Below are 23,433 nucleotides of genomic sequence, written 5' to 3'. Positions count from 1 at the left end.
TCTTTGTCCTGAGTATTTGTTACCAAAAAGATGAACCCTTTGTTTTAACATTGTGGATAAATCCTTGGCAAAGTGAAAACTTCCTTTGCCTCCAATGTCAATTGCTCATACTGATGGTATATTAGTGAAGATTCTTTCTGTTTCGTTTTGGGTTTTTTTTATTTTGAATTTTTTACAATTTTTCCCCTAATTTTACTTCCTTCCCCTCCCCCCACAGAAGGCAGTCTATTAGTCTTTAAATTGTTTCCACAGTATACATTGATCTAAATTAAATGTGATGAGAGAGAAATCATATCCTTAAGGAAGAAGAATAAAGTATTGAGCCTGATTGTTGAACTAATGGAATGAGCAAGCCCATCAAGGACGGTCATCACCCCCATGTTGCTGCTAGGGTGTACAGTGTTCCTCTGATTCTGCTCATCTCACTCAGCATCAGTCCCTGCAAATCTTTCCAGGCTTCTCTGAATTCCCATCCCTCCTGGCTTCTAATAAAAGAATAATGTCTCATCACATACATATACCACATTTTGTGGTACAGCATTACCCAATTGAAGGACATTTACTTAATTTCCAATTCTTTGCCACCACAAATAGAGCTGTTATGAATATTTTTGTACAAGTGATTTTTTTATACATTACAAAAATATTCTTGTTTAAGAGTAAGTATAATTCCCCTTTCCCCCACAAAAATATAAAAACTTCATGAGGAATAAAGTAAAAGAAAGAAAAAATGTGTTTCAGTCTGTTTTCTGATACCATCAGCTCTGTCTCGGGTGGATCACATTTTTTGTGATAAGTCCATTATAAAAGTTAATTCCATATTTTTCCACTGTTGCTGCTGTTGATTGTAATTCCCTCTATCCATTCCTCCCCACTACCATATATTATATTTTCTCTCTCCTTTCACTCTGTCCCTTTTCTAAAATGTGCTGTCCGGTAGCTGAGTGGTGCAGCAAACTAATCACTGACCCTGGGGCCAAGAGACCCTGAGCACCACCCCTGAGACCCAGCAACTACCTGGCCCCATGGACCTGGACAGACACCCAGTCCCAGTGCCTTGCAAGAAGTAGAAAAGAAAATATGTTATATCTGACTATTCTCTACTATGATCTACCCTCTCCTCTATCACCCACATCCCCACCTTCCCATTTTCCCCTCTTCTCTGCTTTTTACTCTAGATAACTAAACCCTATTGAGTGAGTATGATGTTTCCTCTCTGAGCCATTTCTGATTAAAGTGGAGGTTCCTTCATTCCCCCTCACCTTCCCTCCTTCCATATCATTACAAAAACTCATTGTGAACACACACACACATACTTTTTATATGAAATATCTTAGCCTATTCCACATCTCTTTTCTCTTACTGCCAGTGCATTTCCCTTTTAGCCATTGACTCTATTTTTACAGTATATTATATCTTCAAATTCAGCTCTCTCTTGTGCTTCACCTATAAAAGCTTGTTCTATCTGCTCTATTAAATGAGAAGTTTCCTATGAGTATTATCAATATCATTTTTCTATGCAGGAATACACACAAGTCATCATCATTAAGTCCCTCATATTTTACCCTTCTCTTCCACTCTCTATGCTTCACCAGAGTCCTGTATTTGAAAGTCAAATTTTGTGTTCAGCTCTGGTCGTTTCAACAGGAACATTTGAAATCCCCCTGGTAAATTGTAAGTTCATCTTTTCCCTTAGAAGAGGATGTTCAGTTTTGCTGGGTAGTTGATTCTTGATCGCATTCCAAGCTCTATTGCCTTCCAGAATATTATATTCTAGGCCCTATGAGCCCTTAATGTAGTTGCTGCTAAGTCCTGTGTGATCCTAACTGCAACCCCATGATATCTGAATTGTGTCCTTCTTGTTGCTTGTAATATTTTCTCTTTGACTTGAGGAGTTCTGGAACTTGGCTATAATATTCCTGGGAGTTATTTTTTTTTTTTGGATCTCTTTCTGGGAGAGATTGGTGGATTCTCTCAATTTGTATTTTACCCTCTTGCTTCTAGAATTTTAAGACACTTTTCCCGTAGGATTTCTTTAAAAATGAGGTCAAGGCTCTTTTCCTGATCATGACTTTCAGGTATTCCAATAATTTTTAAATTATCTTTTCTGAATCTGTTTACAGATAAGTTATTTTTTCAATGAGCTGTTTCACATGTTCTTCTAATTTTTCATTCTTTTGGTGTTGAAGTATTGTGTCTTGATTTCTCATAAAGTCATCAGCTTCCTTTAGCTTCATTCTACATCTGAAGGATTTGGTTTCCTCAGAGACCTTTCTTATCTCCTTTTCCATTTCGCCAATTCTGCTTTTTAACCTTTTGAACTGTTTTATCCATTTGACCTATGATGGTTTTTAACTTGTTATTTTTTCTGCAATTTTTTTGAATCTTTTTGACTAAGCTACTGACTTCATTTTCATGTTTTTCCTGTATCTCATTTCTTTTCCTAATTTTTCTTCTATCTCCCTTACTTGATTTTCAAAATCTTTTTTGAACTCTGTCCAACTTTCTTTTTTCTTGGAGTGTTTAGATGCAGAAGCTTGTACTTCTTCATCTTCACATTGAGTATTTTGATCCTTCTTGGGATAATAGGCAATGAATTTCTCAGTGATGCTCCTCTTTTTTTCCTCTGTTTACTCAATTATCCAGCCTGTGCCGGGTTTTGGGGTGCTTCCTGAGTTGTTTTTTAAGGTTTTTGCAAGGCAAATAGGATTAAGTGGCTTTCCCAAGGCCACACAGCTGGGTAATTATTATGTGTCTGAGGCTGGATTTGAACTCAGGTACTCCTGACTACAGGGCCACTGCTCCACTTAACTTCCCCTGCTTCCTGAGTTTTTGAATATTATTGGGACACCCACTTTGAGGTTTTTATGGGGACATCCCACTGGGACCCTTATTCCTCCAAGGTCTTATGTTCTCTTGCCTGTACTTTGACATGTAGATGACTACAGGCACTCCCCTCTGCCCTGGAGCTGTGAAGAGTATCCCTGCTATCCTAGTATGAGGTCAAACTGCAACCTGGATCTGAATGTGGGCAAACAGCAGAGTCCTGCTCCAGGGAGAGCAGAAAGATTTCTGCATTCACTCCTGACCCCCTTGCCATCTGTGGACTGTGCTCTAGTGGTGCAGACTGGTTTTTCTCCATTCTTGCTGCAGATTCTGTAGCCTGTGCTCCTCACTCCACACTCATTCTGGTATAGCAGAGTTCTCTCACCTCCCCTTCAAGCTGTAACCAGTGATCCCTGGGCTCTGCTTTGCTGTGCTGTGCTGAGCTGTGGCTGGGACTTTTTTCCCAAGCCCTGGTCCTAGTGAAACACCTTTCCCACAGAACTTCTAAGTTATCTTGGACTGGGAATGCCTCACTCAGGCTTTATATGGGTTCTGCCCCTGTAAATTTTAGCTAAAGTCATCATTTGATGTCTTTTAGAGTTTTGAGGGGAAGAAGTTTCTTCATGTTGCTATCTTAGCCTTACCTATATTGGTGATGATTCTTTACTAGATCATTTAATCTCAAACTTACCCTTTAAAATGGGGTAACAACTAAAATGACAGGTTTTGGAATCCAAAGAGAAGAAAAGACTACCCATGAACTAAAAATTTGTTTCCTGGATGGCAACCTACATAGGTAGGTAATTGGAACAGGTAGGACTTACTAGAGGGCATGATTGTTTGACTGCCAATAGTTGCAAATGTTTTGCCCATGTATATCTGAAGTCAGTGTAGTACCTTAGGTCTAGAGGAATGCATAGGTGAGATTGTCTCATAGAGATGAAACAGAAGACAACTAGAGAGGGGAGGGAAGGCATTTTGGCTCTTTATAGGATTGCATGTTAATTCTTTGCATTATTATAGAGATATTTTGCTTATTTTATATGAATTCTGTTCTATATTTGAAGCATTTTCAGTCTGGGATGGGGGGGATTATAGAGAAGATGAAGATGTTCTGTTGCTTTTTTTTTCTTTGTTGTGTATGGAAACCTCAACTTGAGTTAGATTATGATGTTCCCATGGGGACAAGTGGGAGTAAAAAGAACCGAATTCTGATGTTTGTAGAGGAAAATATGAATGAGGACACAAGATAAGTAGAGATATTTATTGATAAACCTCAGAATTTTATTTCATCTCTTTAAGTTCAGAGTTTTAGTTTTGAGTTATGGGTTAAAAGAGTTATGCAATATATTTTCACAATCCGATCATCTATCAGTCCAATAGAGAATTCAACAAATTATATTTAAATATTTTTAAGTTCATAAAGATAACATCCTGAAGTGTTAAAAGGTAAAATGCACAATTCTATCTTCATTTCATGGATTCACACCAGGAGTTTTTGCCAATATGCATTTCAGGAAAAGAATTCAGTTGAAAAAAAGGTTCACCTAGAAAAGTGACCTAATAGAGAAGAATTTCAAAAAATGAAATAGTTCTTATCATTTCTTAATTCAGAAATCTTATCTCCTGCTACAGCTTCCTTTCCCAAAACCATAGTCTTTATAATATAAAGTTATGACAATGATCAAAATATAAGGGAAATTTTTTTGTTTTATTTTATTTTGTTTTTAGGTTGTAATTGGAGACAAATAATCATTAGAGTTTAAAAGAGCAAATAGCTTTCATAATTTAAGAATATATTTTTCTCATACAGGGATAAGGAAATCTTTAACGGAAATTTAAATTTACTGAAAATGTACTATACCAATCTGACATAAAGAAGATCATTTTGTAAATAATATCAGTTTCATAAACTGCACTACAAATGTGTTCAAACATGTGAATATTACAAAATATCACACATTTTATATTTGCATATAATAAGCACTTAATAAATATTTGTACAAAAGAATTGGCAGAATATCAGATCAGCTGTTACATAAATTAGAATAACAGTCTATCAAGATAAAGTTAAATTGTTTTATACATTTTACTAAAAATCACAGTTAATTGGCATTCCAGCATATCCACATTATGGTGGTTTTAGATCTTTCTAATGATGACCTCAAGGCATTGAAATATATTCAAGTTCTGTATTGCTTATCAAAAAAAGAGTAAATTTTGTTAATTATAATTTTAATATTATTATATCTCAATTCTAAGAAATTTGCAAATCTATACTTGGTGTACATACTCTCTCCATTAGCTAGAATTGATAAATAGTTGAATGATCATATTCCTTGTCCATGTCCTGCAAAATGTTTTTTGAAATGGAGAATGAAAACAGTGCGAATTCTTTCTCTATATCTATATCATCTATATCTATATCTGTATCTATATCTAATCTATATCTATATCTACATCTATATCTACATCTACATCTACAGCTACAGCTACATCTATATCTACATCCACATCTATATTTATATCTATATCTATATCTATATCTATCTGTATCATCTATATCTATATCTATATAATCTATATCTATATCTATCTATATATAATGATGTTACACACTTTTCTTTCACCCTTCCTTCCCATCCCCCTCTCACTGGTGAATAGTCTAGTAAACATTGTATATGTATATTTGTATTTAAAATGTTTATATATTAGTCATTTTTTTCTGTGAAGAATTAGGACTAAGGAAAAAGAAAGAAAACTATAGGACAGGCAGTAGAAACATAAGAGAAATTTTTAAAAAAAGGGAACACAGTACCCATTCAGATTCTGTGGGTTTGTTTTCCTCTGGATGTGGATGGTGTCCATAACAGATTTTCCAGGTTTATTATAGGTCTCTGAACTATTGAGAGGAGTTGCATCCATCATAGTTGACCAACTCATAATGTTGTTGTTGTTAATGTGTTCAATGTTCTCTTGGTTCTATTTCCTTTCCTCAACATCAGTTCTTATAATTCTTTCCATGCTTCTCTAGAATCTGACCAAACATAGTTTTTTTTTTATAGAACAGTAGTACTTCATAACATACATGTACCAAAACTTGTTCAGCCATTTTCCAATTGATGGGCATCCCCAAAATTTCCAATTCTTTTTTAACTACAAAAAGAGCTGCAATAAGTATTTTAGAAGACATAAGTCTTTTCCCATTTTATGTTTTCTTCTGGATAAAGTACTAGAACTGGTTTTGGTGGGTCAAAGGGTATGATCAATTTTAGTGTTCCTTGGGCATAGTTCTATCTTGCTCTCCAGAATGGTTGAATTATGTACCAACAGTACGTAAGTATCCCAATCATCCCGCAACATTGACTTTTTTCCTTTTAGTCATCTTAGCCATCTGATAGATGTGAAGTGATAGCTCATAGTTTTAATTTTCATTTCTCTAATCAATAATGAGCTGGAGCATTTTATATGAATATATATATATATATATATATATATATATATATCTTTAATTTCATCATTGAAAACTGCCTGTTCATATCCATTGACCATTTATCAATTGGACAATGACCTTATAAATTTGATTTGATTCTCTATGTATTTTAGAATGAGTCCTTGATTAGAAACCCTAAATGTCAAAATTCTTTTCCAGCTTTATTTTCCTTCTAATCTTGATATTATCTTTGTAATTTAATATAGTCAAAATCATCCATTTTGCAATTTATATTGCACTCTATTTCTTGTTTTATCATAAATGTCTCCCCTTTCTGTTGATCTGACAGAGGTTTTCTTGATCTAATAATTGGTCTATGGTATCACAGACAGGATGTCTAAATCCTGTACCCAATTTTGACCTTATTTTAGTTTAGGGTGAGAGAAGTGAGTCTATGTCTTTTTGCCATACTATCTTCAGTTTTCCCAGAAGATTTGTCCACTAGTGAGTAATTATCCCAGAAGCTAAAGTCTTAGTTTTGTCAAACAGAAGATTACTATAGTCATTTACTGCTGTTTCTTTTGAAACTATCCTAATCTACTGTTTTATTAATCCATTTCATAAGCAGTACCAGGCAATTTTGATGACTGCTGCTTTTTAGTATAGTATAGTATAGTATAGTATAGTATAGTATAGTATAGTATAGTATAGTATAGTATGGTATGGTATGGTATGGTATGGTATGGTATGGTATAGTATAGTATAGTATAGTATAGTATAATAGAGTAGAGTAGAGTAGAGTAGAGTAGAGTACCTTAGTATAGTATGGTGTGATTTGGTATGGCATATATAGTATGCTATAATATGGTATGGTATGATATAATATAGTATGATATGGTACAGTATAGTGTAGCATGGCATGGCATGGCATAGTATGGTATGGTATGGTAAAATATAGTATAGTATGGTCTGGGCTAGTCTAGTCTAGTCTAGTGTAATGCAGCTTAGCATAGCACAGCATAACATGGTATAGTATGATATAGTGTGTTATGGTATGGTATGGTATTTTATAATATGGTATAGTATGGTATATGGTATAGTATAGTATAGTTTCCTATAGCTAAACTACCTTCTTTTGCTTTTTTTCATCAGTTATGTTGATTTTCTTGACCTTTTGTTGCTCCAGATGAATTTTGTTACTATTTTTGCTGATTCTTTAAAATAGTGACCTGGTCTTTTGATTGGTATGGTACAAAATAAGTAAGAGAACTTGACTAGAATTGTCATTTTATTATATTAGTTTAATAATAATAATAATGCTTTTTCTTCATTGTCAAAGAAGACCATGACATCAGGGAGGTGATACTATGACAAGCATATGAACTGGATTTGAGGGTGGAGGGCTGTGCTAAATCACCAGACTCACTTTCTCCTCCAGTGCCATCTGAGTTCAGTGGTCAGATATGAGGATGGCTAGAGATGGCCCTGAAAGTGAGGCACTCTGGGTTAAATGACTTAGCCAAAGTCATACAACTAGTAAGTATCAAGTATCTGAAGTGAAATTCAACCTTAGTTCCTCCTGGCTCTAAGGCCAGTGCTCTAGACACTGCACCACCTAGCTGCCCTTATATTAGTTTATTATATATTCAACTACATGCAGGTAAACAGGCATGTGTATATACATATATATATATATATATATAATGGTATATATACATACCATATGCATACATCTGTATCTATCTATCCATACATATATGTATAGACACACACATATCTACATCTATATATGGATATAGATATGCATTTTGTTATTGCTTGAATATAACTTCAAGTAGGTACATATACCTGTATGAGAGTGTGTATAACTTTTAAAATATTTTGGAGCTGAGTGCCTAAATTGATGCTTATAAGCCAAAATTCCATGAAACTGAAAGCAAACACTTCATTGATGGGAAAGATATAGGAATAGAATTTTACCTTTATTAACTAAGGTAGAACTATTGGAACTAAGTCTCAAATATATTCCTTCTGTGACAATTAGTTGGGTTTATGTTGAAAACAAATTTCATATATACTGCTTGAGTTAGATTATATATCTGTCACTGGAGTATTTATCTAAATAATTTTATACAGGTTGATCATCAGATTGTTTGCTATAGAATGAAACTGTTATCTATAACACTTGACAATAATTTGTCTCCTAAGCTAAGATAGAATTCCCTTTGGATTACTGAAGAAAGTATCAACAATAGTAAAATGAGCTTCACTTTTAACCAAGTAGAGAAAAAAAATCAAATCAAAGTGCTTAATTTCAGAGGAAAGACTCAACATGTATGAGTGATAATCTTGAAAAAAAAAAAAGAAAATCACTAATTATTCCAGTTTTCATTCATTCAAATTCTAGTTGAATTCATTTCACTAAATATTCATTAAAAGTCGACCTTTCTCCACTTTTGTGGGATGATCTAGGGGCTCCCTCTAGAACTTCAGATCCTAACCTCCTATGCATCTTATTTAATTACTCTTGCCGATAACTTACAGTAAACCTTTTATGGGATAGCTACTCATTGTTAGAGTGTGCTCATATTATATTTCTTGAAACAGCATAGATGTTAATGGCACACAAATTTTCACAGTCATTTAGCTCCTCAATGTGATGTAATGTAGCTACTTTGTTTTCTAGTTATATTTTTCTCTGATTGTCTCCTTTTAATTCTTCTATGCAATTATTTGTTGTCAGTAGTGTTCCAATGTACTCATACCCATTTGTACTACAGTTGCTTCTTGTGTGATCTGCAGCAATAATTCCTTAGAGATTTTGCCATTCTCTAAATCACAGCCTTAGAATATCAAAATAAGAAAATTAGTATTTAATATTACTTTTTGTTTTGAGGAGATGCTCAGTCATTACAACCACTGCTCTTTCCCAAAGACATTTCAACATATTCTTGTCATTCACTTCTATTCTAAGTTCACTTAACAATTAATATGTCTATCTGAAATATATATTCTGATGGACAAGTTATATAGATTATCCATGGAATTATAAATTTAGACAGTATTTTAATGTATTCCATTTCCTCTATTTGAATAGCTGTGTCAAACTCTTCTGAGTGACTATTATTTCCATTAACAAGGTTCTTCAGTAGCAAAAGTAGGTACCTCTGGAAGACCTTAACTTCTATATAGTATCCCTCTTCTATTTGTATATACTCAGAGAAAGGAGTGAGAATGGTTTGACAAACATACTTTTTTCAATTTTATATATCTTTTTATATTGCATTTTTATATTTTATATCATAAAAAAAATCAAGCAAAAATTAGACCTATGACTTTAACAAATGTACTTGGGAAATATATTGTAGATGAGTTTTTAATGGAAGAATTACCCTTTGACAAAATTTCAGTATTAGAAAAGACCACAGATATGACCACATCATATCCATTCCTCAAATGCAATTTCCTCTAAGATGATGTTTGTCCTTTGCTCTTGAAGAAAACCATGACAAAAGGAAGATATGCCATGACAAATGTGTGATGAATTTGAGTAAGAGGGAGGCTGTGCTAAGTCACCACTCTCACTTTCTCTTCCAGAGAAAGGGTCAGTGGCCAGATATGGATTAGGATGACTGGAGATGGACCTGGATGTGAGGCAATAAGGGTTAAGTAACTTGCCAAGGTCACACATCTAGTATCATATGTCTGAGTCTGTATTCAAACTCCCATCCTCATGACTCCAAGGTTCTATCCATTGTGCCATCTAGCTGCCTAGGTTGAGCCATTTCTGGCCACTGGACCCAGATGTTCTATAGGAGAAAGTGAGGCTGATGATTTAGCTTAGCACTCCATAACTCAAAACCAGTTCATGTACTTGTCATGGTGACATCATGGTCTTCTTTAAAAATTAAGGAAAGTTATTCTTCTCTATAGTATACCTAGCAAGCATATTCTTGAAGGTCTACAGGGAACAGGAAAGTTCTTTTGTACTGAGCTATCTCACTCAACTTTGTGATAATCCTAAATATTATAAATTTTTCCCTTACATAAAACATAAATTTACCTATTGGTATCTTATGAATATTGTTCATACTTCTATTAGTCCCCAAACAAATGATTTTTAAAAAAATCATTTCACTGTAATCTCAGTGTAATTCTCTACTTTCTTTCTGTTGCTTCTCTTTTAATTTGCTCAAGGATTCCACTCATCTTGGAGTCCTATATTCTCAAGCTAAGCATGTAAAATGAGAGAGTCTGTGGGGTAAAAATCCACTTAAAAATATAGAGACTCCTCTGAGCAAAAAAGAAAGTTCATTTTGACTTTTCTCAAGAAAAAGACACACTCCAAATCTCACAAAGGTTGTGAAGATCAAGGAACTGCCCCAAGGTGACAGTTAAGCAAGATTAAATGGCTTAGCATGATTCCACCCTGCCAGCCCCCTCTCTTCCAACCTGATTGTTTAAAGTTTTCAAAGTTACAATCTTTACGTGAAAAAAAATCTACCCAGTAACAAAGAGAAGAATAAAATGTTTTCATAGAATATTCCGTCACCATCCAGATGGTGAAAATATCAGAAGAAGATTTCTAATGGCCTTTTTTGGTCTATCTAAATGAATTAATGTCTGAGTATGCAAGGTCTTCTAAGAAACTCTACTATCTTCTTAGTTTAGTACTTATGATCAAACAAGAGAAGGCAGTCTACTGTTCTCCCAGTCTATCATCAAATAGGTGGTTAATTAAGAATGCAAGGTCTCTTCTCTGGAAATATTCCACTATTTCTCTCCCTAACAGGAAGGTGTCTGGTTGGGAATACAAGGCCTCTTTCTTCTAAGAAAAGTCTAAGAGTAATAGTCTGTCTTTGTTTTAATGATTTTTAACCCTGAGTGGACTTCATGAGGAATATTAACTCTTAAGAGATATTATTCCACTAAATATAGACTGGTAGCTTTTGATATAATTTTTTTTGATTGTAAGTTTTTGATGGTTTACAGTCTACACTATTTTCTAAAGATCTGATATCTCTAATTTTCCCTGTTACTTGAGAATCATTTCCTCATTGCTCTCAAAATTGTGTAGTCTCCCAACTTTTTGGCTTCCTCTACTTGCTTAAATCTAGCTGTGTTTCCTGCCTTTGTCTTCCTTCTTGATATTTCTAATTTCTTGCATTCAATAGCAGGAACTTTTACAATATAGATGTGACAGATTCACCATCATTGATGGAGAAAATAATGTTTAAAGATAAATTTATATCTTCTTTCAATTTTTCAATTATGCCTATCCTTATAGAGTTATTTATAAATTTATTTAATGTGGCTTGCCTCAGTAATGTCTTGCAGAACTTTTGTCATCTAGTTTTTTCCTCTACTTCTGCTTGAAGCTATATTTCTCATAATCTTCCATTATCGTCATATGGTTTTGCAAAGGTATTTTATATTTAAAATTTATGCTGCTCTTGCTTGCTCCATTGAACAAGAATATCAGATATTTACTTCCTGTGAAGGTGATTTTTTTGTCCTTTTTATGTCTTCACTATGGTAATTGTTTTACAGTAGTTAGTCTCTTAGAAATTTCAATATCTGTTCTTTTATCCATTCTCCATTGGTGACCATCAAATAGGTTAAATCGACATTGTTATGAATTATGGAGGCATAATGATTTCTCATTTTTTAATCCAATTTGGTATTAACTCTCATATTGCTTGGAACAAATCAGCATTATGTCTATACACAGTTCATTCAGAAATGAATTCCACATTGGCAAAGCATCAGCTAGCAAGGACTGAATTTTAACCTAGGCCTTATGGATTCCTGATCTAATGCTTCATTCACTGTACCAATCTCTCATCTGTAAAATGGAGATAATAACAAATGTACATTCTCTGGATTTTGTCTTCTATGCCATAGAAATGTCTTCAACCCAAAAGTCTCTAGATACTGCATAACATTTTCGATCCCTAACTTACCCTCTAACTGAGGGTCCCTCTCGGAACCTCAGTTTTTAGGAGGATGCTTAGAGCAATCAAATCTTCATTCCTCTCCAGCGTTTACTCTGAATTGTGGGTTTCATCTAATGCATCCTAGAGTAAGGAAATCTTTATTTACTGTGATTTTTCCTCCTCTCACTCTTAAATGTAAACATGGTGAAGTTATCTATCTTTACTTCTCCTAGAATATGTATTTTCAGTGACTGGAAAATTTAAGCACCTAAAAGATGCTTCTTCATTTTTTAAAATTTAAGTATTTTTATTTATTTTTTTCCAACTACATCAAACATTCATTTCTTTTTTTTTCAGAGGTTTTGAATTTTACAATTTTTCTTCCTCCCTCCCTTCCTTCCCTTTCCCCCGACAGAAAGCAACCTGATAAAAGGTTTAAATTTATAATCTTTTGAATATAGATCTATATTGAACATATTGTGAGAAAAGAATCAGACTCAAACTAAAGAAAGAAAACATTAGAGACAAAAAAAAATACAGATGAGAACTTTTAAAAATTGAAGATAATAAACTTTGGCTTTCATTTCAAGTCCACAGTTCTTCTTTGGATATTGGTAGTATTTTACATCACAAGTCTTTTAAAATTGTCTTTGATTATTGTACCATTGAAGTGAACAAGTCCATCATGGTTGATCATCACCCCATGCTGTTGGTAATGTGTAAAATATTCTTCTGGTTATGCTCATTTCATTCAGCATCAAATACATCCAGATCTTTCCATACTTTTCTGAAATCCCATCCTTCATGATTTCTTATATAACAATGTATTCCATCACATACCTATACCACAAATTGTTTAACCATTCTCCAATTGTAGGTATTCCCTCAATTTTCAATTCTTTGCCTCAACAAAAAGAGCTGCTATGAATATTTTTGTTTGTGTGGAATTTTTTAATGGTCTCATCAGGATAGTGATCCACTAATGGTATTGCTGGATCAGATGGTATGCACATTTTTATTGCCCTTTGAGCATAATTCCAAATTACTCTCCAGAAAGGTTGGATCAGTTTGCAGCTCCAACAACAATGCATTAGTGTTCCAGTTTTCTGACACCCCTTCCAACATTGATCATTTTCCTCTCTAGTCATTTTGGCAATCTGAGAAGTATGAGGTGATCCTCTGAGATGTTTTAATTTGCATTTCTCTAATCAATAATGATTCAGAGCAATTTTATATGACTATAGATAACTTTGATTTTTTTGTCTTTGAATTGCCTTTTGATATCTTTTGACAAATTATCAATTAGAGAATGACTTTTTTTTATAAATTTGATGGAACTCTCCATTTTACAGATGAATCCCATGTCAGAAACATAAGTTGTAAAAATTGTTCCCTGACTTACTACATTCTTATTAATCTTGGTTACAATGGTTTTGCTCATGCAATTTTTTAAAAATTTTCTGTCATCAAAATCATCCAGTTTATTTTCTTATAAAGTTCTCTATCTCTTCTTTGGTCATAAAATGCTTCCCTTTCCAAAGATACACTATTCCTTGTTCTCCTAATTAGTTTATTATAGTAACATTTTTGTATAAGTCCTCTACCCATTTCAATCTTATATTGGTATAGGGTGTGAGATGTTGATTTGTGCCCAATTTCTGCCATACTATCTTCCAGTTTTCCTAGCATTTTTTTAATCAAAAAAGTGAATTTTTAATTCTATAAGCTGGAATCTCTGGGTTTATCAACCCTACATTACTATAGTCATTTACTGCTATCTCTTTTGCACCTAATCTGTACTGCTACTATCCCACCAATCTATTTCTTAGCCAGTACCATACCAATTTGATGATTATAATATTATTTTTGATCCGGTATGGATGGCTAGGTTGCCTTCCTTTGCATTTTTTCATTAATTTCCTTGATATTCTTGTCATTCTTTTACTCCATTTGAATTTAGTTACTATTTTATCTAGTTCAATATAATAATTTTTGGAAGTTTGCTTGATATGGCACTAAAGTAATTTAATTTAGTAAATTTAATTTAGATAAATTTAAAAATTTAATTTTTGCTTTATTAACTCAGCCTGCTTGTGAGCAACTGACATTTTTAAAAGATGTTTCTTGATTTTATTAGTGGTTTTCTGTCTTTTTGGTACAACTAGACTCATAAGAATGAAATGTTACAGAAACTCTGATACATATTATACAAAACTGCCTGTTTGAACTTTGTCAAGTCATTTTATTTGTCTTTATTTAAGCGTTATAATCTGGAGAATGAGAATGCTAAAAGGCACAGGGAGTAGAAAAGTAGTGAGAATAAAACCTCTGGATGGAAAAGGAGTAGTTGTACTACATAGACTATGGAGAGAAGAAAGTGTCAGACAAGAAAGTGAATCAAAAGACCAATACCATAGAATCTATACTCATTACAAATAATGGGCAAATAATTTAATTTTTTCAACCTCATTATATTTTCATTCAAAAGAGGAGGTTTTCAGTATATTATCTCTAAGCTTCCTTTCAACTTTATAACCTATTTTAATGATACATCAAAGATTAAGAGAGTTTCTAAAAAAAAGAAGTTAGTCAACAGTAACAAATGTTATTAAAATTCAAGGGAAAAAGTCTGAGAAACTGTCATAGCATTGGACAAAGGAAAATTCAGTAGTAACTTTGGAGAAGTAAGCTTTAGTAGAATTGGGTATACAGAAAATAGAATTCAGGTGGCTGAAGCATGGCTAGGTATGAGGAAGGAAATATTTTGAATTTTGACACCTTTTTTTAAAAAAATAAGTTTAGTGATCTATGGATGGAGAGATTTAGGTCAACGGAATAAGAGTGACGTAGAATCAAAAAAACTTATATTTTAAGGACAAGAGGTTTCATAACATTTCAGAAAAAGAATGTGTTGGGAAGAAAAGATTGAAGATGAAACAGAATGGGGAGAGGATGATGAGTTGAGCACAGTTCTAGAAGGGACATGAAAAAACTGAATTTATGGGGCTACTAATTCTGTCAAGAAGGAGGTCAGACCTCTTATTTTCTTAGTTTTTAAGAGTTGGAGTAGAAGATATAGAATGCCATGAAGAAGTTTTGAGCTATGTCACATGGGAGCTTAGTGAAAATAACTTTAATATTTTATGATAATTAAAATGTGTCAAGATCATTTAATGAGAGGGTTATTGGAATATAGGTAAAGACGTGGTGAAGAAGAGATAATTTGGAACAACTACTGTGCAGAAATTGAGTATATAAGAAATAAATAAAATTCACCATTAGAGGCAAGACTTCAAATAATGATTTTTTTTAGTGTTTGGCTTTAAGCATGGCTTTGTGACTTTTTCCAAGAAAATAATAAGAAGAAAATAAAAATGTATAAGGTAAGTGATAGGAATGTTAGCAATGATAGGATCACAGATTAGCATGAGTGAGAAACAGAAAAAAAATTACATCATGGATTTAAGTGTATAGAACTATATTTTCTTAAAATAGCTCAAGTGATGAATACTCTGAAAGTAAGGAAGTAAAGTAAGAAAGAGGATATTGGATTTAGAAAAGCAAGATAATAGAGAGTGATAAGATGCTGGTTCAGAATGAATGAGATAATTATCATGTGACAATAATAATAGCTATAATTTATATAATATTTTGAGGTTTGCAAAGTCATTGGCATATTATATCATTTTTTTTCACTAGGAGGTTTGGTACTATTATTATACCCAATTTATAGATGAAGAAAACGAGGTTGGGAGAATTTAATTGAACTGAGTAGGATTACAAAGTAGTAAATTTCTTAGGTGGATTTTGAATTTCTGACTGCAAGTTCAGTGACCTATCAACTCTACCACTTACCTGTCTCTAGCTGGAAGGAGAGGTAGACAACTGATTGTACTCATAAAGGGGGTAGTCTGAGTTTAGAATTTTTGGCATGAGTCACTTTAAAAAGAGAAAACTAAGGGTTTTTTCCCATTCCCAATATTAGGTAAGATGGAATTTATGAGAATTAAGAGAACTGATGGTAAGAGTATTGGAAGGGCCATTAATGTGAATGTAAGAGATGATATCTAATGTTGTTATAGAGTTGTGCACCATAATCCAGGCACTGAAAATATTTGTAAGGGTGGGTTAGCATCCTGGGTTTCTTTAGATAACTGTGACAATGAAATGATCCTGATAAGATATTTTGATGTACTGAACATTAATATAAGTGATATTGTTGAGTGATCATGGCAGAATAATATCTACCTGACAGGAACATCTTGAATAAAGCAATATATGAGATGATGACTGTCAATGTTCTGACCTTGATTTGAAATTTTTAATCCACCCAAATCCTCTTTACATAAATGGACTTATTAATAAAGTAGTCATCCAACCACAAAATTTTCTGATGAATAGGTTGTCTTTAGTTTTTCTGAATTTAGTGACATTCCCTGTGCTGGTGAATGGTTGAAACAGTATGTAAATAAAGGCAACTGAAGGGAGACTTCAGACTATTGCTCCAGCATCTAAGGACAGCACATTGCAACATCCCCTGGAAGGATTCAAGATTGTACAAATCTGTTGACTTCTTGAGGTCTGGGTTTTCTTCCCAGACCATAGGAAAGCAGTGACCACAACCAGGGGCAAGAGCAAAGGTAAATCAATTATTTGAACAGCTAAACAACAATCCCTTTTTTCCTTGAAGTTTTTAATGCCAGACTTATTTATAAATTTTCTAAGCTTACTTGTTACAGCCTTGTTTTATTATCCCAGAGAAATATCCTGCCGTGATGTATTTTCTTTGTTTCACTATTCTCTCCAAAGAAACCAATGTTTATGGAAGATGTGTGAAATTATGAGGGTGAAAGGGGGAGAACAAAACAATAAAAAAGCATTAAACTTGTTAAGATGCTTTTGAAGCATTCAAATTTTAGCCTTGTGTTTGGGAGTGATAATTTATATTCATTTTTTTCTTCAAGAAAACTTTAATATTTATTTTCTCTATAGTGCTGTTTGGATTACTGGACATACAGAGCCATGACAGTCATCAAGCTATTTAAAACAAATAATAATTGCGCTTTTATGAAAATTAAGTAACACTGAAGTTTAACAATGGGGGTGAAATGAATTGCTTACCATTCTTGTTTTGCTCAGACAAAATATAACATTCAATATATCTAGAAGATGCCATAATTCCCCAGGTTACTGAATTAAATATTGAACTTGGCATCTTGGCATTGGAAGAGTGTGGATTCAAATTCTAGCAATAGTCTATTTTGTGATCAAAAAGCTGTCATGTTGTCTTACTTGACAATAAATGATAGACAATAGCCTTGATATCTGTTGGTGAGTCACATTCCTATACCACTGCAAAGGTTCTTCATAATAACATAATGTACAATAAAATAATATAATATATACTTAAAATAAAATTGTTTTTAATTTTTTTAAATTATTTTTGAAGAAGTAAATATTAAATAATAATATGGACATATTTTAGATAGAAATTTTCTAGTACTTTTAAAGTCAAACATAATAAGCTATACCAACAATTATTGAGGGGTATGATATCCAGTTAACAAGTATTTAAGTACTTACTACTTACTAAGCATTTTAATAAGCACTGGAGATTTTTTTTTATTTTTATTTAGGTTGTTCCCCCAAGGAAAATGGGGTTAAGTGGCTTGCCCAAGGCCACACAGCTAGGTTATTATTAAGTGTCTGAGACTGGATTTGAACCCAGGTACTCTTGACTCCAGGGCTTGTGCTTTATCCACTGCGCCACCTAGCTGCCCCAAGCACTGGAGATTTAAAAGAACACAAATAACTACCCTTTAATGGTACATGTATCAATGAGGAGAACCCTTAAATAACTGGAGGAATAACAAGAAAGATCCAAAAAAGAGAATATAATAACTCTGCTATATTTTACTCTAATCAGAACACATCAGGTGTACTTTGTTCAATTCTGGACACCCTCTGCCCAAACAGACTGTGTGAATAGGAATTGTCAATAATAGCCCCATCAGTAAGTTGAAGGTCCATAAGGCCTAAGTTTTTCAAGCCAATTACTAAACATTTTTCAAATATCTACTACATGCCAAACTTAGTTCTAAATTCTGAGAGTACAAAATAAGGTAATAGACATTAGGTACCTTCAAGAAGGTTGCAGTTAATGGGGGAGAAAATTTCAAAACAAATATATACACAATATATGCATAAAGGATATATCAGGAATGATTATAGTGGAAAGACTTGAAAATTAGGAGGAATTGGAGAAAGCTTCTTGTACAAGGTGAGATTTTGTCTGAAACTTTAAGGATGACAGGTAGATCAATGTTCCATCAAGGTTGATCATTTCAAAATGTTGTTGTACATTGTTCTCTTGGTTCTATTCCCTTTGCTCAGCATCAGATCCTGCAACTCATTCCATGTTTTTCTAGAGCCCAACCAATTATGTTTCTTATCAAACAATAATATTCCACAGCATTCATGTACCACAACTTGTTTAGACATTCCCCAATTGATAGGAATCCCCTCAATTTCCAATTATCCACCATGAGAACTGCTATTACTATTTTGGAACATGTGAGATTTTTCCCGTTTTCAAAAATAATTTCTTCTGGCTTTAGGCCTAGAATTGGAATTGCTAGGTCAAAGGGAATGAAATTTTTTATTGCTCTTTGGGCATAGTTCCACAGTTGGATCCGTTTACAACTCCTCCAGCAATGCATCAATGTTCTAATCCTCCAATAACCTCTGCAACATTGATCATTTTCCCTTTTTCTCATCTTGGCCAATCTAATAGGTGTGAGGGATAATTCATTATTGTTTTAATCTGCATTTCTCTAATCAATAATGATCTGGAGCATAGTTTCAAATGATTATATATAGCTTTAATTTCTTCATTTGAAAACTGTCTGTTCATATCCTTTGACCATTTTGTCATTGGGGGATGCCTGTAACCATATAAAGTTGATATAATTCTCTATATATTTTAGAAATGAAACTTTTATCAGAACTCCTGGTTGTGAAGATTGTTTCCCAGCTTTCTGATTCCCTTCTAATTTTGGCAGCATTAATTTTATTAGAGCAATTTTTTAATTTAATATAGTCAAAATCATTCATTTTGCAGTTCGTCATGTACTCTAATTCTTGTTTCGTCATAAATTTATCCCTTTTCAATAGGTATGATAATAATTTCTTGGTCTATTAATTTATCTATGGTGTTTATGTCTAAATATTGTACCCATTTTGATCTTATTTTGTTACAGGGTGTGAGATATCTGTCTTTTCCTACTTTTTGCTATACTATTTTCCAATTTTCCCAACAATTTTTTTTTATCAAATAGTGAGTTCTTATCCCAGAGGCTGATGTTTTGAGGTTTCTCCAATATTAGATTGCTATACTCATTTACTGCAGTTGCTTTTGAATATATCCTAATACATTGATCCATTACTCTATTTCTTAGTCAGTACCAGGCAGTTTTGATGACTGCCACTTTATAGTATGGTTTTAGATCTGGTAGACATGGACCACCTTCTTTATATTTTCTTTCATCAGTTCCCTTGCTATTCTTGAAATTTTGTCATTTGCCAGATGAATTTTTTTTTACTACTTTTTCTAGCTCAGTAAAATAGTTATTTAATTGTTTAATTGGTATGGCACTGAATAAGTAATTTAATTTGGGTAGAATTGTCATTTTATTGTATTAGTGGGACCTAATCATGAGCAATTGACATTTTTCCAATTATTTAGATCTGACTTTATTTGGATGAGACGTGCTTTCTAATTGTGTTCATACAGTTTCTGGGTTTGTCTTGGAAGATAGATTCCCAAGTATTTAATGTTGTCTGGAGTTACTTTAAATGGAATTTCTCTTTCATCTCTTGCTTTTGAGTTTTGCTGTTCATATTGTAGAAATGCTGGTGATTTTTGTTTATTTTATATCCTGCTACTTTGCTGAATTCATTGTTTTAAGGAATTATTAGATGATTTTCTCATATTCTCTAAGTATACCATAATAACATCTGCAAAGAGTGAAAGTTTTACTTCCTCATTGCCAATTTTGCTTCCTTCATTTTCTTTTTCTTCTCTTATTGCTACTGCTAGCATTTCTAACACTACAGTGAATAGTAATGCTGATAATGGACATCCTTGTTTCACCCCTGATTTTATTGAAAATTCCCATTACATATAATATTTGTTGAGGTTTTAGATAGATACCATTTATTATTTTAAGGAAAACACCACTTATTCCTAAACTTTCTAGTGTTTTCAATAGAAATGGATATTGTAATTTACCAAAGGCTTTTTCAGCATCTATTGAGATAATCATTTAGTTTCTAGTGGTTTTGTTATTGATATTGAACCATCCTTGTCTACCTGATATAAATCCTATCTGATCATGGTGTATTATCCTATTAGTAATGAGCTGTACTCTCATTGCTAAGATTTTATTTAAGATTTTTGCTTTAGGGAGACTGGTCTAAAATTTTCATTGTCTGTTTTGGTTCTTCCTGGTTTAGGTATCAGCACCATGTTGGTGACATTAATGGAGTTTGGTAGAAAAGAAATTTTCAAGTTGTAGAATGAACAACAATCTTAAAAACTGAATAGAGATCAAGGAGAATGAGGACTGAAAATAGTCATTAGATTTTGTACTGTTATTATTAATAATTTTGTAAAGAACTGTTTCTCTGAAGTGATGAGATAATAAACCAGATTATAAGGGGCAACAAGAGAGTGAGAAAAAGTGGGGGGACCTGTTGTAGGTAGTTTTTTTAAGGACTTTCTGTATGAAGGGTATATAATCTGTAGGGCGATAATGGGTATGGCATTATTTTGAGGGTGTTTTCATGATATGGAAGAAATGGACATGTTTGTAGGTAGTAGTAAGGGTATCAATAAACAGTGACAGTTTGATAATAAGGGAAAGAGTTAGAGTGATAGAGAGAGCAATTTGCTGGAGGATATATGATAGAATGAGATTGATTGGAAAAATACTGTAATTAGCTTTGGCAAAGAATAAGGCTATGAATTCATGTGAGCTATGAATGAAAGAGGAGAAAGGGACAGAAGGTATCTGAATGATAAAAAGTAAAGTAGTATCATGGTAAATAATCTTGATTTTTTTTCATAAAATATGAGGCAAGGATACCAACTGAGAGGAAGAGGAAGTAGGAGCCTTGGGAAATTTAAAGAAACATGAGAAGATTTGGAAGAGTCCTTGTAGAGAGCAGGATAATGAGTTGATATGAGAAATATGGAAGGATTGTCTAGCAATAGTGAGGTCTAGTTGAAATTATACAAAATAAATTTGATTATATAATTTCCTCTATCTTCATTCAGCAGAAAGTTTGTCAATGCAAAGGTGGTGAATGGTGGAAGTAATCCAAGATTTAACCTAGTCTGAATATAAAGGTTTAGAGATTCAAGAGAGGAGGACATTGTAGAATTGGATTAATTCATGAAGTGGACAAGATAGGGAGAAGACATAATGGTTAGTGAAAGTGAGATGACCTGGGAAAGAATTGAGGGATCAAGAAGAGATTGAAGATCATAGTTTCAAGATAGAATAATATTTAATAAGGGAAATCAGAAGGAAAGATTAAAAAATTCAGAAGATTATGATCATATAAGGGCCTTTCAGAATTGTTCAACATAGGCGGCAAATTTTGAGGTGGCTCAGAATTGTTTAACATAGGTGGCAAATTTTGAGGTGGCTAAGAATTGTTTAACATAGATGGCAAATTTTGAGGTGGCTCAGAATTGTTTAACATAGGTGGCAAATTTTGAGGTGGACAGTAAGATAAAGAATATGACAAGCTTTGTGCATGTGGCTGAAGTTGAATGGAGGAGCACCTCATGCAAGATGACTAGGTTGAGGAGTGGAATAGTTGGGGTTTTAAAGAAAGAGAATCACTATTTTTGATCCCTAGGCATATATCAATATGATAATATGTGGTATATGCCCTTAATATATGGGAAGAAATTGGGGGAGAGAAAACGATCGTGAGCAAGTCATCAAATTCATGAGAAATACCTGAGAATCCGTAAGCAACAGCAACTAGGATTTTGATTGGGTAGTAGATACGGATAACATAAACCTCAAAGGAAAAAAAGTGATGGAGAAAGGAAGAGAAAAATGAAAATATCAAAGGAGAGCAAGGTATATGATTATTCTCCCACTTTGGCCCATGAGTCAAGGAGAATGAGTGAAGGATTAGGCAGTACTATAAAAAGGAGTCTCTGTGATCAGGAATAAGTCACGTTTCAGTAATGGCTAGTAGATGAATAAAGTAGGAGAGGAAAAGGTTTAGGATTAAGGGAAGTGTGCTATCTAGAGAGCAGGTTTTCCAAAAGGCATGGTTGAAGGATGATAGAGTAGAGTGAAGTTGACATTCAGGGTTGAGGGGGTGAGGGTCATGGGAATCAGGTGAGAAGGGACATGTAATGAAGTTTGGATGATGATATTTTTTGTGAGTTTAGAGTTACTGGAATGTGAATGCAAACATGTGAGAATATTCATCATTAAATGGAGAACGACATTCTTGTATCCTTAAAGTATAAGCTAAGCATAAGATGGGAGATCTGAAGTGAAAGGAATGGATTTTTTTTTACAACAAAAGTTGCACTTGGCAGCAAAAGGTTGAAATTACCTTTGTACCAGTGGTGGCTCTGGAGCAGATGAAAGGTCTGAACAGATGCCAAGTAGCCTCGTCAGAAGACAGGCTGTGTGTAGTAGAAGAGGGCAGGTTCAAGGTGCAAAGTCTGAGGTGTTCTCAGCTGAGGAGGTTAATTATTACATTACAGCAAGAAGCAGGGGGCTCCAATTGCAATTGTAACACTCCAAGTCTGTTTCTTAGCAGGTTTTTTCTCGGTGGGGGGGGCATGCTGCAGAGATAGAAGATTCCAGACACTAGCATGCTATCTTAGGTCTTCTTATAACTACTGTACCCTCAAAATACAAAGAAATTGTCATATAATGTGTTATTGTACAAGTTCCTTTGTACCTTGCCATTAACCTTGCAGTTGAAAATTCCTCAAATTGAATTTGATAACCTTGAAAACAGGGACTATCAAGATTTTCCTTATGTCTTTCAGAATTTAAGGTATAAATAAATATGCTTAAAAATAAATTTGTACATGACCACTGACCATTCTGGGTCTCACAATTTTCATCTGAAAATGAATGAGTTGATTACTCAATGCATAAATTACCTCCTTTGTTCTATGAACACAAGTAAAAG

Source organism: Macrotis lagotis, chromosome 7 (genome assembly GCF_037893015.1).
Source record: "Macrotis lagotis isolate mMagLag1 chromosome 7, bilby.v1.9.chrom.fasta, whole genome shotgun sequence".
NCBI lineage: Eukaryota > Metazoa > Chordata > Mammalia > Peramelemorphia > Peramelidae > Macrotis > Macrotis lagotis.
This window is presented reverse-complemented; position numbering follows the sequence as displayed.